Here is a 12,331-nt window from a genome sequence, read left to right on the forward strand (position 1 = left end):
CATACATACATACATACATACATGTATCTAACGGTTTTTATATAATAGCTTTTGTAATTACAGTTGATGGTGTGACTATTTATAATGTAACCCAAACATCATGTCACCATTACCACAGGTATGTTAGGTGACACAACCTTCAGGTGACAGAAAAAAAACCTACCACAGGCTTATACAGGTAATGCAATTAGGCTCTGATTAATATAATCAAGATGTACTATGTATAATTAATAAAATCTGCTAAGTGGTTTTCCAGAAAAATGTGCTTCTATATATGGAATATGAAGATAGTATGAGGAGACAGTCCAAGTGAACAGCCATATTAATTCGCGTTTCGGTGAGATGTCTAGATTTAAAGTGTATTCAGGTGTTTTTTTACATAAGTGTTTCATAAAGTATGAATTTGCACATTTTGGTGTTGGTTAAAACACGTCTACGATCCGTTGGTATCTAAATTGCGCGTCTGAAATCAGTTAATGTCTAGCTAAAATGTTGTACTTGTAGCTAAAGTTCAGTCCTCTTTTGAGTTTCAGTGAATGATGCCCGGTGCACTTTGTGAAGACTTCATTTAAGAAATCTATGTAATCAGTTTAGGTTAAGTCGGTGTTGTTGGTGAAATTACGCACGCTTACTTGTCGAGAACGCACGACACTTTTTCTTTGGTAACTTTCTTCGTACAAATCGCCTTTTTTCCATTTTTCCCTATTTTCTGGAAAAGGCTTATTATGTCATTAGGCTAAATCTACTTTAATTGCTAATGGCTAGAATGCCGGAACTATTTCTTTCAAAAAAAAGTGCTGACCGTAAAATCTTGCTTCACCTGAAAATTGATTTTCTAAACGTTATCATAAAACATCAGGTAGACATTAAAAATCACGAACACACATTATAGGATGCTCTATAAACATAACTGTATGGGGAAAGCATTACTTTTATTCTATAGGTAATACGCTTTCGAATCGCTGTACGACACATGCATGTAAGTACTCCTTTCATATAAAATACGACATAAAATAATCATTGTGCATTCGAATTTTCGTTGTTGCTAGGCAACCAAAGATACTGACATAACGTAATTTATTTTCGTCAGTTTTCCAAGCATTTTATTATCATTTAACCACAAATGTTTCTATACAAGGAGATATATGAAAACTCCAAACCACGAATAAAATCGCCCACAAAAAAATCAATTATACGGTAAAATATCATATCTGTGAAATGTTTAACCTTGCGATGTGTGACGAGCAAACTTCGAAAATGAGTTTCATAAAACATCAAACAAAAATTTCGATATATTTTATCGCAAAACTAATATTTACCATGTGTATAAGGTAGGTTTCAATTCCAAAATAACATATTGTTAAGCAATTTTTATTTTTCTTATCCTCATCATCATCAGCCATGATGAGGTCATGCTGTATTATGTGTGATGATACATAAAATGTGCGAATTTAATACAGGACACAGTGAAACATTGATAAAACGTGAAACTTCTAAACAATGCTACTTATTTCCACGTTTTAAATAGTACACGTCTCCCACAGTAGTCTACATTACACGCATACGTACTGTAAATGACCGTCAGGAAAACACCCGTTGTTTTCTTTACCATTATTTTCTGCTATTTCTGCAGAGAAATTCTTCAATATTTTAGAAAAAGAACATTTCTTATCAAAACATTTAGAATCAATTTGGAAGCCTTTCAGGTCGTCTTGACATCCCGTGATAGCAATGATGTCTATGTAGTTGATGTTCTGTAAATGTATGGGCCGCTTCCCTTGCACCTTGTCACATTATGTAATTTACTGGACCATTTTAACGTTAAGGGAACATTTTTAAATGTAATCTTTGCTTTATGAGAGAACAATATTATACTGTTCCTGCACTAAAACCTGATATCGGAATCTTATCATCTTTATTGGGGTGTTTAGCGGTGTAGTACAGAGCACAGGTAACCCACACACGGTTTCATTGACGCGTCTGTTTGATACTGTATGCGGGAAATTTCTGTAAACCAAATACTTTCCGCGTGCGATGAAAGTTCGCGTAATTCACGAATGGTTAGAAATCGCGAAAATGTTGAACACGTCATGGGTAGTGTTGAATCATTAAAATCTACATCGCGAAATTGATTTTATCTTAAAAATTCGTTTGGCGCGAGAACGCGAAAATTAATTCGTCGCAAAAGCAATCTGGTGTATAGTATATGCAGACATAGAGCACTCAAGGCGGATGAACCTGCTAATATTTTTACAGTTGTCTTAGTTTCATTTTATAAATGTCATATAGGTTGAATTTAAAAGTTAAAGAACCATTTTATGAATATTGTATGTCGTGTGGAAGCTCATTGCTCCATGAATAATACTGTTAACAAAATTATTTTCACGAGCGATTACGGTTCGTATACGGGCGAGTAGAAGCGTGAAAATTCATCTAAGTCTTAAGCACAATATACTGTTAATCACTGTTATTCACGGCTATTTCGCGATTTCCGTTTCAAAGTATTTTTGCGGATTCATATTTTGCAGATTGAATATTGAATGGAAATACCTCTCCATCTAATTGTGCAAGAATTGTTAGATATTGATTTCGAGAAAAAATATTTTCGCGAATTTATCTTGATCGTGAAATCCATGAAAACAAATCGCACGCGAAGGAAAGTGGTTTTACAGTATTGTAGGACCATATGGTCGCGAAATCAGAAAATGTCGTTAAGCATGAGCACGCTTTAATCGTGGTGGAAATAAGATGGTTTGTAGTAATATTTTAGTCAATTTAATTGTATCTATAAGCATCTACAAATGTGATGGTATTGTCGTATAGCACCGAATAAGAATGGACATTATTTGTACAAGAATATTCAACACTTACAGTTATTAAAAAAGCTTCTTGTGCCATTAGATGTTTAGCCAAAACCGTAAATCGGGCGTTGCGCCTTATCAAAACAATTATATATACGTTGATGAATGATTTAGAAAATAGGGTTTGCATCACTGCAACGCAGGAACATCCTGAATTTTGAAAACAGTTCTCTTCCAATAGATATAACAAAGGTCTTTAGGGGTCTCTGTTTCCAGTTCGTCATTAATTGCTATATGGTAACAAGATCAGTTTGGTTTCAACTTAATTTTCGCACTATCAACAGTATACATCATGTGGGACTTAAGAATAACATCCATTGTACGTGTTGTCCAGTTATAGTGTTACCTCACTGCATCATACTGCCGAAGACTATGACACTCGACTGGCAAACCGGTAAATAGATGATCCAGTATCTTACTATCATTATACAGAATGGTAAGCATACTGTGGTGTCTCTGACACTCTGGATAGAAGCTTTCATCAGAGGCGAACTATCATCAACAAAAACTCGAAATGGTGTCAATGGAGAGCAAAGATAACGTTCCTTTGGAACCTTTCTGAAGGCCAGTACAAGCTTGAACAGACGTTTTCAGGAGATCAAACATCTTTCTGAGAAAATTGAATTAAACATTGACACGTTTTGCGTCATATCGTTTGCATTTATATTGTGATGAACCCGCTATCTTTACAAGAAACCATATGGTGTCATGTGATTGCCAAAGCTACTTTATACTTTAGCTTATAGTTTAAATATTATGCTCTTGACTTTGTGGTATTACCCTGTCTAAATGACCTATGTATAAGGTTATAATATAAGTGACAATTACAGATCGGCTTGAACAACCTGCCATTGATTGATGTTAGTCTTGACCTTGTGACGGACAGTGCATAAATGTATTGGAGTAAGTAGTTTCCTCAAAAGAGCAAAAAGTAATTTCATTATTATATAAAATAAAAATGAATAGCATCAATGAATGACATGAATGAAGAGGAGACCGACGCTGTCACGTGTCAGAAAGGGCATGACGTCATCGCCATTGAACCCGTATGTTCAGAATAATACAGTACGTTGGAAGGATACATAACAAGTTTATCTGGGAAAATAGGAATTATATCAATCGTAAAATTATCCAATTTAACATAGCGATGACTGTTTACTCTGTATAATTATATTGTATATTATTCGTAAACTCTTGCACAAATTTTGGCCCGGTGTATTATGAATTGACGTTTTTCTTTGTACCCTCGACATAATACATTTGATCTGCGGCTTATTATGACGTGACGTTTCGTCCGGATTTCCGTCGCCTGAAGCAATCATGTTATTATTCCTCATTATCAGTGCAGGTAGGCTAGCCAGCCCGGGGAGTCGGTGCAGAATACGCACACACCGGTTTCCATTTCAACTACGAAATGCATGTGTACTTTTCATATCTTGCCGACCTCAAGGATTCCCGAAATCTCCCATCAGATCGCGAGTTCCTGATTTTCATCACGTCACGACCTTCTTTTAACATAGTTTCATGTCAATTGAAGTTTTTAAAATTAAAATACTATCACAGAAAAGTTTCTTTAGAGCCAGTGTTTAAGTACATTGTGTGTTTCCTGGTTTTTAGCCCAATGGCAAATTAAATCCCATTTTATCTTTACCCCAGTCTTTTTCTTTGGGATCTTGACATTTTATTTCTGCTTTTTTATTTAAATATTCAAATGAAATCGGAGACGTTTAACTGTCAATGATGCCAAAAGGTGAATAATGCCACGTTTGTTTATCATGATTTCTTGCCTTGCTCTTTCATTTCGTATTACACTTAATAAGTGTGCCGAATGACGTTTTGTTGCGTTCCAAGACGTGACGTAAGAATAACTAGAACTATTAGTCAATGCCCCATAATATGTCTTGGAAATAGTACCAATAGATTGTTAGCATGACAACCATAGTTTCGTCACAAGAAAACATGCATGCAGATGGCTCCCAACATTACGGTATAATTGAAGTAGTTTTAAGGGAAAACTGTCCTGCAAGTTTTGTTCTATAAATTACAACCGTGTATAATAACCCGGCTACCGTGACAACAAAAACTGTTGCAAATTTGTATACATATCAACACTTTGTCCCCAGTATTCTTACAACATTTCATCGAGATTAGTCCAGTAATTTAGGAGTTGTGTAGATATTTTCTACATTCATTCTGTAGACGTGAGAGCTATGTTGTGTGGTACTGTTGTAGACGTGAGAGCTATGTTTTATAACGATGTGTTGTATGGTAATGTTGTACACGTGAGAGCTATGTTGTATAACGTTGTGTTGTATAGTACTGCTGTAGACGTGAGAGCTATGTTGTATAACGTTGTGTTGTATGGTACTGTTGTAGACGTGAGAGCTATGTTGTATAACGTTGTGTTGTATGGTACTGTTATAGACGTGAGAGCTATGTTGTATGGTACTGTTGTAGACGTGAGAGCTATGTTGTATAACGTTGTGTTGTATGGTACTATTGTAGACGTGAGAGCTATGTTGTATAACGCTGTGTTGTATGGTACTGCTGTAGACATGAGAACTATGTTGTTTAACGTTGTGTTGTATGGTACTGTTGTAGACATGAGTACTATGTTATTTAACGTTGTGTTGTATGGTACTGTTGTAGACGTGAGAGCTATGTTGTATAACGTTGTATTGTATGGTACTGTTGCAGACGTGAGAGCTATATTGTATAACGATGTGTTGTATGGTACTGCTGTACACGTGAGAGCTATGTTGTATAACGTTGTATTGTATGGTACTGCTGTAGACGTGAGAGCTATGTTGTATAACGTTGTGTTGTATGGTACTGTTGTAGACGTGAGAGCTATGTTGTATAACGTTGTGTTGTATGGTACTGCTGTAAACGTGAGAGCTATGTTGTATAACGTTGTGTTGTATGGTACTGTTGTAGACGTGAGAGCTATGTTGTATAACGTTGTGTTGTATGGTACTGCTGTAGACGTGAGAGCTATGTTGTATAACGTTGTATTATATGGTACTGTTGTAGACGTGAGAGCTATGTTGTATAACGTTGTGTTGTATGGTACTGTTATAGACGTGAGAGCTATGTTGTATGGTACTGTTGTAGACGTGAGAGCTATGTTGTATAACGTTGTGTTGTATGGTACTATTGTAGACGTGAGAGCTATGTTGTATAACGTTGTGTTGTATGGTACTGTTGTAGACGTGAGAGCTATGTTGTTGACGTTGTGTTGTATGGTACTGCTGTAGACGTGAGAGCTATGTTGTATAACGTTGTGTTGTATGGTACTGTTGTAGACGTGAGAGCTATGTTGTATAACGTTGTATTGTATGGTACTGTTGTAGACGTGAGAGCTATGTTGTATAACGTTGTGTTGTATGGTACTGCTGTAGACGTGAGAGCTATGTTGTATAACGTTGTGTTGTATGGCACTGCTGTAGACGTGAGAGCTATGTTGTATAACGTTGTGTTGTATGGTACTGTTGTAGACGTGAGAGCTATGTTGTATAACGTTGTGTTGTATGGTACTGCTGTAGACGTGAGAGCTATGTTGTATAACGTTGTGTTGTATGGTACTGTTATAGACGTGAAAGCTATGTTGTATAACGTTGTGTTGTATGGTACTGTTGTAGACGTGAGAGCTATGTTGTATAACGTTGTATTATTGGTACTGTTGTAGACAGGAGAGCTATGTTGTATAACGTTGTGTTGTATGGTACTGCTGTAGACGTGAGAGCTATGTTGTATAACGTTGTGTTGTATGGTACTGTTGTAGACGTGAGAGCTATGTTGTATAACGTTGTATTGTATGGTACTGTTGTAGACGTGAGAGCTTTGTTGTATAACGTTGTGTTGTATTGCACTGCTGTAGACGTAAGAGCTATGTTGTATAACGTTGTGTTGTATGGTACTGTTGTAGACGTGAGAGCTATGTTGTATAACGTTGTGTTGTATGGTACTGTTGTAGACGTGAGAGCTATGTTGTATAACGTTGTGTTGTATGGTACTGTTGTAGACGTGAGAGCTATGTTGTTGACGTTGTGTTGTATGGTACTGTTGCAGACGTGAGAGCTATATTGTATAACGATGTGTTGTATGGTACTGCTGTACACGTGAGTGCTATGTTGTATAACGTTGTATTGTATGATACTGTTGTAGACGTGAGAGCTATGTTGTATAACGCTGTGTTGTATGGTACTGCTGTACACGTGAGAGCTATGTTGTATAAAGTTGTGTTGTATGGTACTGTTGTACACGTGAGAGCTATGTTGTTTAACGTTGTGTTGTATGGTACTGTTGTACACGTGAGAGCTATGTTGTATAACGTTGTGTTGTATGTTAGTGTTGTACACGTGAGAGCTATGTTGTATAACGTTGTGTTGTATGGTACTGTTGTACACGTGAGAGCTATGTTGTATAACGTTGTGTTGTATGGTACTGTTGTACAAGTGAGAGCTATGTTGTATAACGTTGTGTTGTATGGTACTGTTGTACACGTGAGGGCTATGTTGTATAATGCGGTGTTGTATGGTACTGTTGTAGACGTGAGAGCAATGTGGTATAACGTTGTGTTGTATGGTACTGCTGTACACGTGAGAGCTATGTTGTATTACATTGTGTTGTATGGTACTGTTGTAGACGTGAGAGCTATGTTGTTGACGTTGTGTTGTATGGTACTGTTGTAGACGTGAGAGCTATGTTGTATAACGTTGTGTTGTATGGTACTGTTGTAGACGTGAGAGCTATGTTGTATAACGTTGTGTTGTATGGTACTGCTGTAGACGTGAGAGCTATGTTGTATAAAGTTGTACTGTAAAGTACTGCTGTAGACGTGAGAGCTATGTTGTATGGTACTGTTGTAGACGTGAGAGCTATGTTGTATAACGATGTGTTGTATGGTACTGCTGTACACGTGAGAGCTATGTTGTATTACATTGTGTTGTATGGTACTGTTGTAGACGTGAGAGCTATGTTGTTGACGTTGTGTTGTATGGTACTGTTGTAGACGTGAGAGCTATGTTGTATAACGTTGTGTTGTATGGTACTGCTGTAGACGTGAGAGCTATGTTGTATAAAGTTGTATTGTAAAGTACTGCTGTAGACGTGAGAGCTATGTTGTATGGTACTGTTGTAGACGTGAGAGCTATGTTGTATAACGTTGTGTTGTATGGTACTGTTGTAGACGTGAGAGCTATGTTGTATAACGTTGTGTTGTATGGTACTGCTGTAGACGTGAGAGCTATGTTGTATAAAGTTGTATTGTAAAGTACTGCTGTAGACATGAGAGCTGTGTTGTATGGTACTGTTGTAGACGTGAGAGCTATGTTGTATAACGTTGTGTTGTATGGTACTGTTGTAGACGTGAGAGCTGTGTTGTATGGTACTGTTGTAGACGTGAGAGTTATGTTGTATAACGATGTGTTTAACTGCTGTAGACGTGAGAGCTATGTTGTGTAACGTTGTGTTGTATGGTACTGTTGTAGACGTGAGAGCTATGTTGTATAACGATGTGTTGTATGGTACTGTTGTACACGTGAGAGCTATGTTGTATAACGTTGTGTTGTATGGTACTGTTGTACACGTGAGAGCTATGTTGTATAACGTTGTGTTGTATAGTACTGCTGTAGACGTGAGAGCTATGTTGTATAACGTTGTGTTGTATGGTACTGTTATAGACGTGAGAGCTATGTTGTATAACGTTGTGTTGTATGGTACTGTTGCAGACGTGAGAGCTATGTTGTATGGTACTGTTGTAGACGTGAGAGCTATGTTGTATAACGTTGTGTTGTATGGTACTATTGTAGACGTGAGAGCTATGTTGTATAACGCTGTGTTGTATGGTACTGCTGTAGACATGAGAACTATGTTGTTTAACGTTGTGTTGTATGGTACTGTTGTAGACGTGAGAGCTATGTTGTATAACGCTGTGTTGTATGGTACTGCTGTAGACATGAGAGCTATGTTGTATAACGTTGTGTTGTATGGTACTGCTGTAGACGTGAGAGCTATGTTGTATGGTACTGCTCTACACGTGAGAGCTATGTTGTATAAAGTTGTATTGTAAAGTACTGCTGTAGACGTGAGAGCTATGTTGTATAACGTTGTGTTGTATGGTACTACTGTAGACGGTAGGGTTTTGTTGTATAACGTTGTGTTGTATGGTACTGTTGTAGACGTGAGAGCTATGTTGTATAACGTTGTGTTGTATGGTACTACTGTAGACGGTAGAGTTTTGTTGTATAACGTTGTATTGTATGGTACTGTTGTAGACGTGAGAGCTATGTTGTATAACGTTATGTTGTACTGGTGTAGACGTGAGAGCTATGTTGTATAACGTTGTGTTGTATGGTACTACTGTAGACGGTAGAGTTTTGTTGTATAACGTTGTATTGTATGGTACTGTTGTAGACGTGAGAGCTATGTTGTATAACGTTATGTTGTACTGCTGTAGACGTGAGAGCTATGTAATATAACGTTATGCTGTATAGTACTACTGTAGACGGTAGAGCTTTGTTGCCTGGTAAACAACTTAACGCTGGATGTTGGCTGTTTGCAACCATACGTGACAACCCACCTGTTATATTAATTACCGACGGGTTGAGATTGGAACACGCGGCAGCGCCTTGACTATGTAGCCAGAGACGAGACCGCATGCTATAGCAACTCTCTGTGTATTCTCTTCTGATTGGCGATGATATATTACTGGGCCAACACTCTGTCTTTTAATAATTCATATTTTGGGAAATCTTGTTTGAAATGAAATTACAAGGTTAAGTTTGCGTCGGACTCAAATGAAATAGGAAGATTTATGAGCTAGACTTAATAAAACAACGAAATATACCTATAGTGTTGTTACTGACTGACACTTGGAACAAAGTGTTGTGTCAATATTATAGTTTGTAATTGGGTACAAGTTGTATGTAAATACTTCAATTTGGGTGAAGAATTCTAATTCACCTCAACTATCATTCTGGAACATCAGTATATTACATGTACGCGGAATAAACACATACATTTTGTACTTTAAATTGACTTGGTAAATGCTCGTCTTTTTCATAACATTTTGTTGTATTTTTTTCTATAAAATCCTTTGGAAAAATTTAACGAATGAATCTGTAATTATTTCATAGTGGCATTTTTTCTACGATAAAATGATTTTACGCCAATAGACATAAAGTATCGCAAAATTACATGTATGTTTTAGTAGGGTATTGATGCATAGCTAAGAACAAATGTGCAGTTAATTTATTAAATGTTTACAGACATACCTCATTCAGGGCCCCATTTTTTAGGTCATCAAATGTAAATACGAGTCACTGTTGTTTGATGTTTACTTGGATTTCATTTGTATTATCTTATTGGTTAATAGCTATTTTTTATTTTGATTTTATAAAGGGACTGGAATTTAATGCTTGACTGATTTTATATATATAGGCTGGTTTTCGTTTGATATACCCTGTAAATTCCAAACTTATAGTATGTCGTAACGTTCTCGTTGTAGTTACCGAGTTAGTGTAGGCATGTTTGTAAAGAGCATGTAAGTATAAAAAGATTGACATGAGAATAGAAATACATTTTGTATGTGTATATCTAATGTTAACGTTAAAAGTACATTTTAGCAGTCTTGACGTTTTAGAAGTAGCAACAATATAGTAGATGAAGTGCTAGTTCCGCATACAATGTATCTGAAATCGCAAATCTGAATCAGTTTGTAAATGATAATCAACATTTTCTACCATCGTCCCAGGTCTATTAGTGATTCAGATAGTAGTAGTATACTACCTAAATCTCTGGATTTATGTAACACGATTTCCAATATCCGTACTATCCATCTATATTCAATTTTATTCATTTATTTATTAATTTATTTATTTCTATTCGTTCATTTAGATTCATTCATTCATTCATTCATAAATTCATTCATTTATTCATTCTAATTGATCCATTCATCCATTCATTTTTAATTACTGCGTATATGAAATTCTTTATATAACAAATAACACTCCTTTATGTTTATAAATTACGGTAAATTTACCGTAAAGATCCGAGTAACACAATCCCATATGGTCGTAAGGCATTTAATGCATTTGGAAAACATCATCAATACAAAACCAAAGGTCACAGTGACCTTCATATCTAGTCCAAGTCACCATTAGAATAAAACTTAATTAATCCCGTGGAATTTTCCTTCCTTTTTATAAATCTAGTCTATTTATGAATGTCCTCTACCTCCAGCCCACCATTTTATCGATATAAATGCCTTTCATTTCCCACATAATGCAACATAGCCACCACAGGTAAAACTGACACAATTATCAAAATTATCTTGTCGATATTCACAAAATTATCTGATTGAAATGAAAGGCGGGATCGAAGTCCGGAAGCTTCGCTGTGTCCGTCTCCGATTTACATTTTATTTCCCCCCATAGCAAATGAAGTACATGTACATATGTATGTGTTTAAATACAATTAACGTAATTAGTACAATTCTAATTCTGATATTGATAGCCTTGTACATTGACACATTGATACGTGATATTTATCAATAGATGCAATTTTATAATGTATGCTAAAAATAGACCGAAGTAATGTATAAATTATAGTCACCTTTTTCCAGCAGTATTGAAGTTCAGATTATTCCAGAAAATCTCGGTGAACAGTTACAACACATTAGCTCTATCCCATCGCTATCAGCCACGAATGTATAGTAGTCACAATAATCAGCATGCTTAAGACATATTCACTCCGATCTCCTTCCACGACAATGGTCTTAAACTGTTATAAGTTTACAAATAATAGCCCGTATCTTTTACAAAACTTGTCATCCTAAAAACCTGTAAACACAGACTAAATTGGTCAGCGTTTCAGACTTATACATTTAAGATAAAACGATTAGTTTTTAGGATGATCATAGCCGATCCAAACGTGTGTATAATTTTCTTTAACGAAACAGAAAAAATCTTTGATCCTTATTCCGGCCGAGTGGAAAGGGTTCAGCGGCTATGTGATTTGGATTTTCACGGTCAGTTGAACAAGCCTGTGACGCGTGTTAACTCAGACAATGGAAATGGAGCAATGCACAATAAGGGTTAATTAGGGAGGTCTGTTGGCCAATCAGGTGCGAGATTCGTGGCTTCGGGTAAATCCGGATTAATGAAACCATTGGCCACTTTGTACATGCCAAGTGGAGGTGAAGATATCGGATCAAGTCAAGAACCCTTATGGAGATTAAAAACACACTTAAAGTGGTAAGATGTAACACATATTTATTGTACTTATCGAGTAAGCTTTGACGGACGTGTAATTGTTATTTCTCGCTTCCAATCTCAGGTAAACACAGGTAAAAGTCTTGCGCTATAAACACAACTTCTACGTATATACCCACCGTTGTTTAAGGGTATACACTTTAGATGTACTTATCAAAACTTCTAATACCGCGTTGTGGGCTCTTCGAATTCACT

At 36.4% G+C, this 12,331-nt stretch overlaps 1 protein-coding gene across 1 annotated transcript in view; it reads right to left on the bottom strand.

Moving 5' to 3' along the window:
• The window catches only part of LOC138336937 (protein Wnt-5b-like), a 58,244-nt gene extending 46,489 nt beyond the window's left edge, over positions 1-11,755 (bottom strand). Inside the window, exon 1 of the mRNA XM_069286570.1 lies at positions 11,478-11,755. The gene's annotated coding sequence lies outside the window, so the exon portion shown is untranslated. The remainder of the gene's footprint in view (positions 1-11,477) is intronic.
• Positions 11,756-12,331: the final 576 nt, after the last annotated feature.

The sequence above is a fragment of the Argopecten irradians genome, chromosome 12 (assembly GCF_041381155.1).
Source record: "Argopecten irradians isolate NY chromosome 12, Ai_NY, whole genome shotgun sequence".
Lineage (NCBI taxonomy): Eukaryota > Metazoa > Mollusca > Bivalvia > Pectinida > Pectinidae > Argopecten > Argopecten irradians.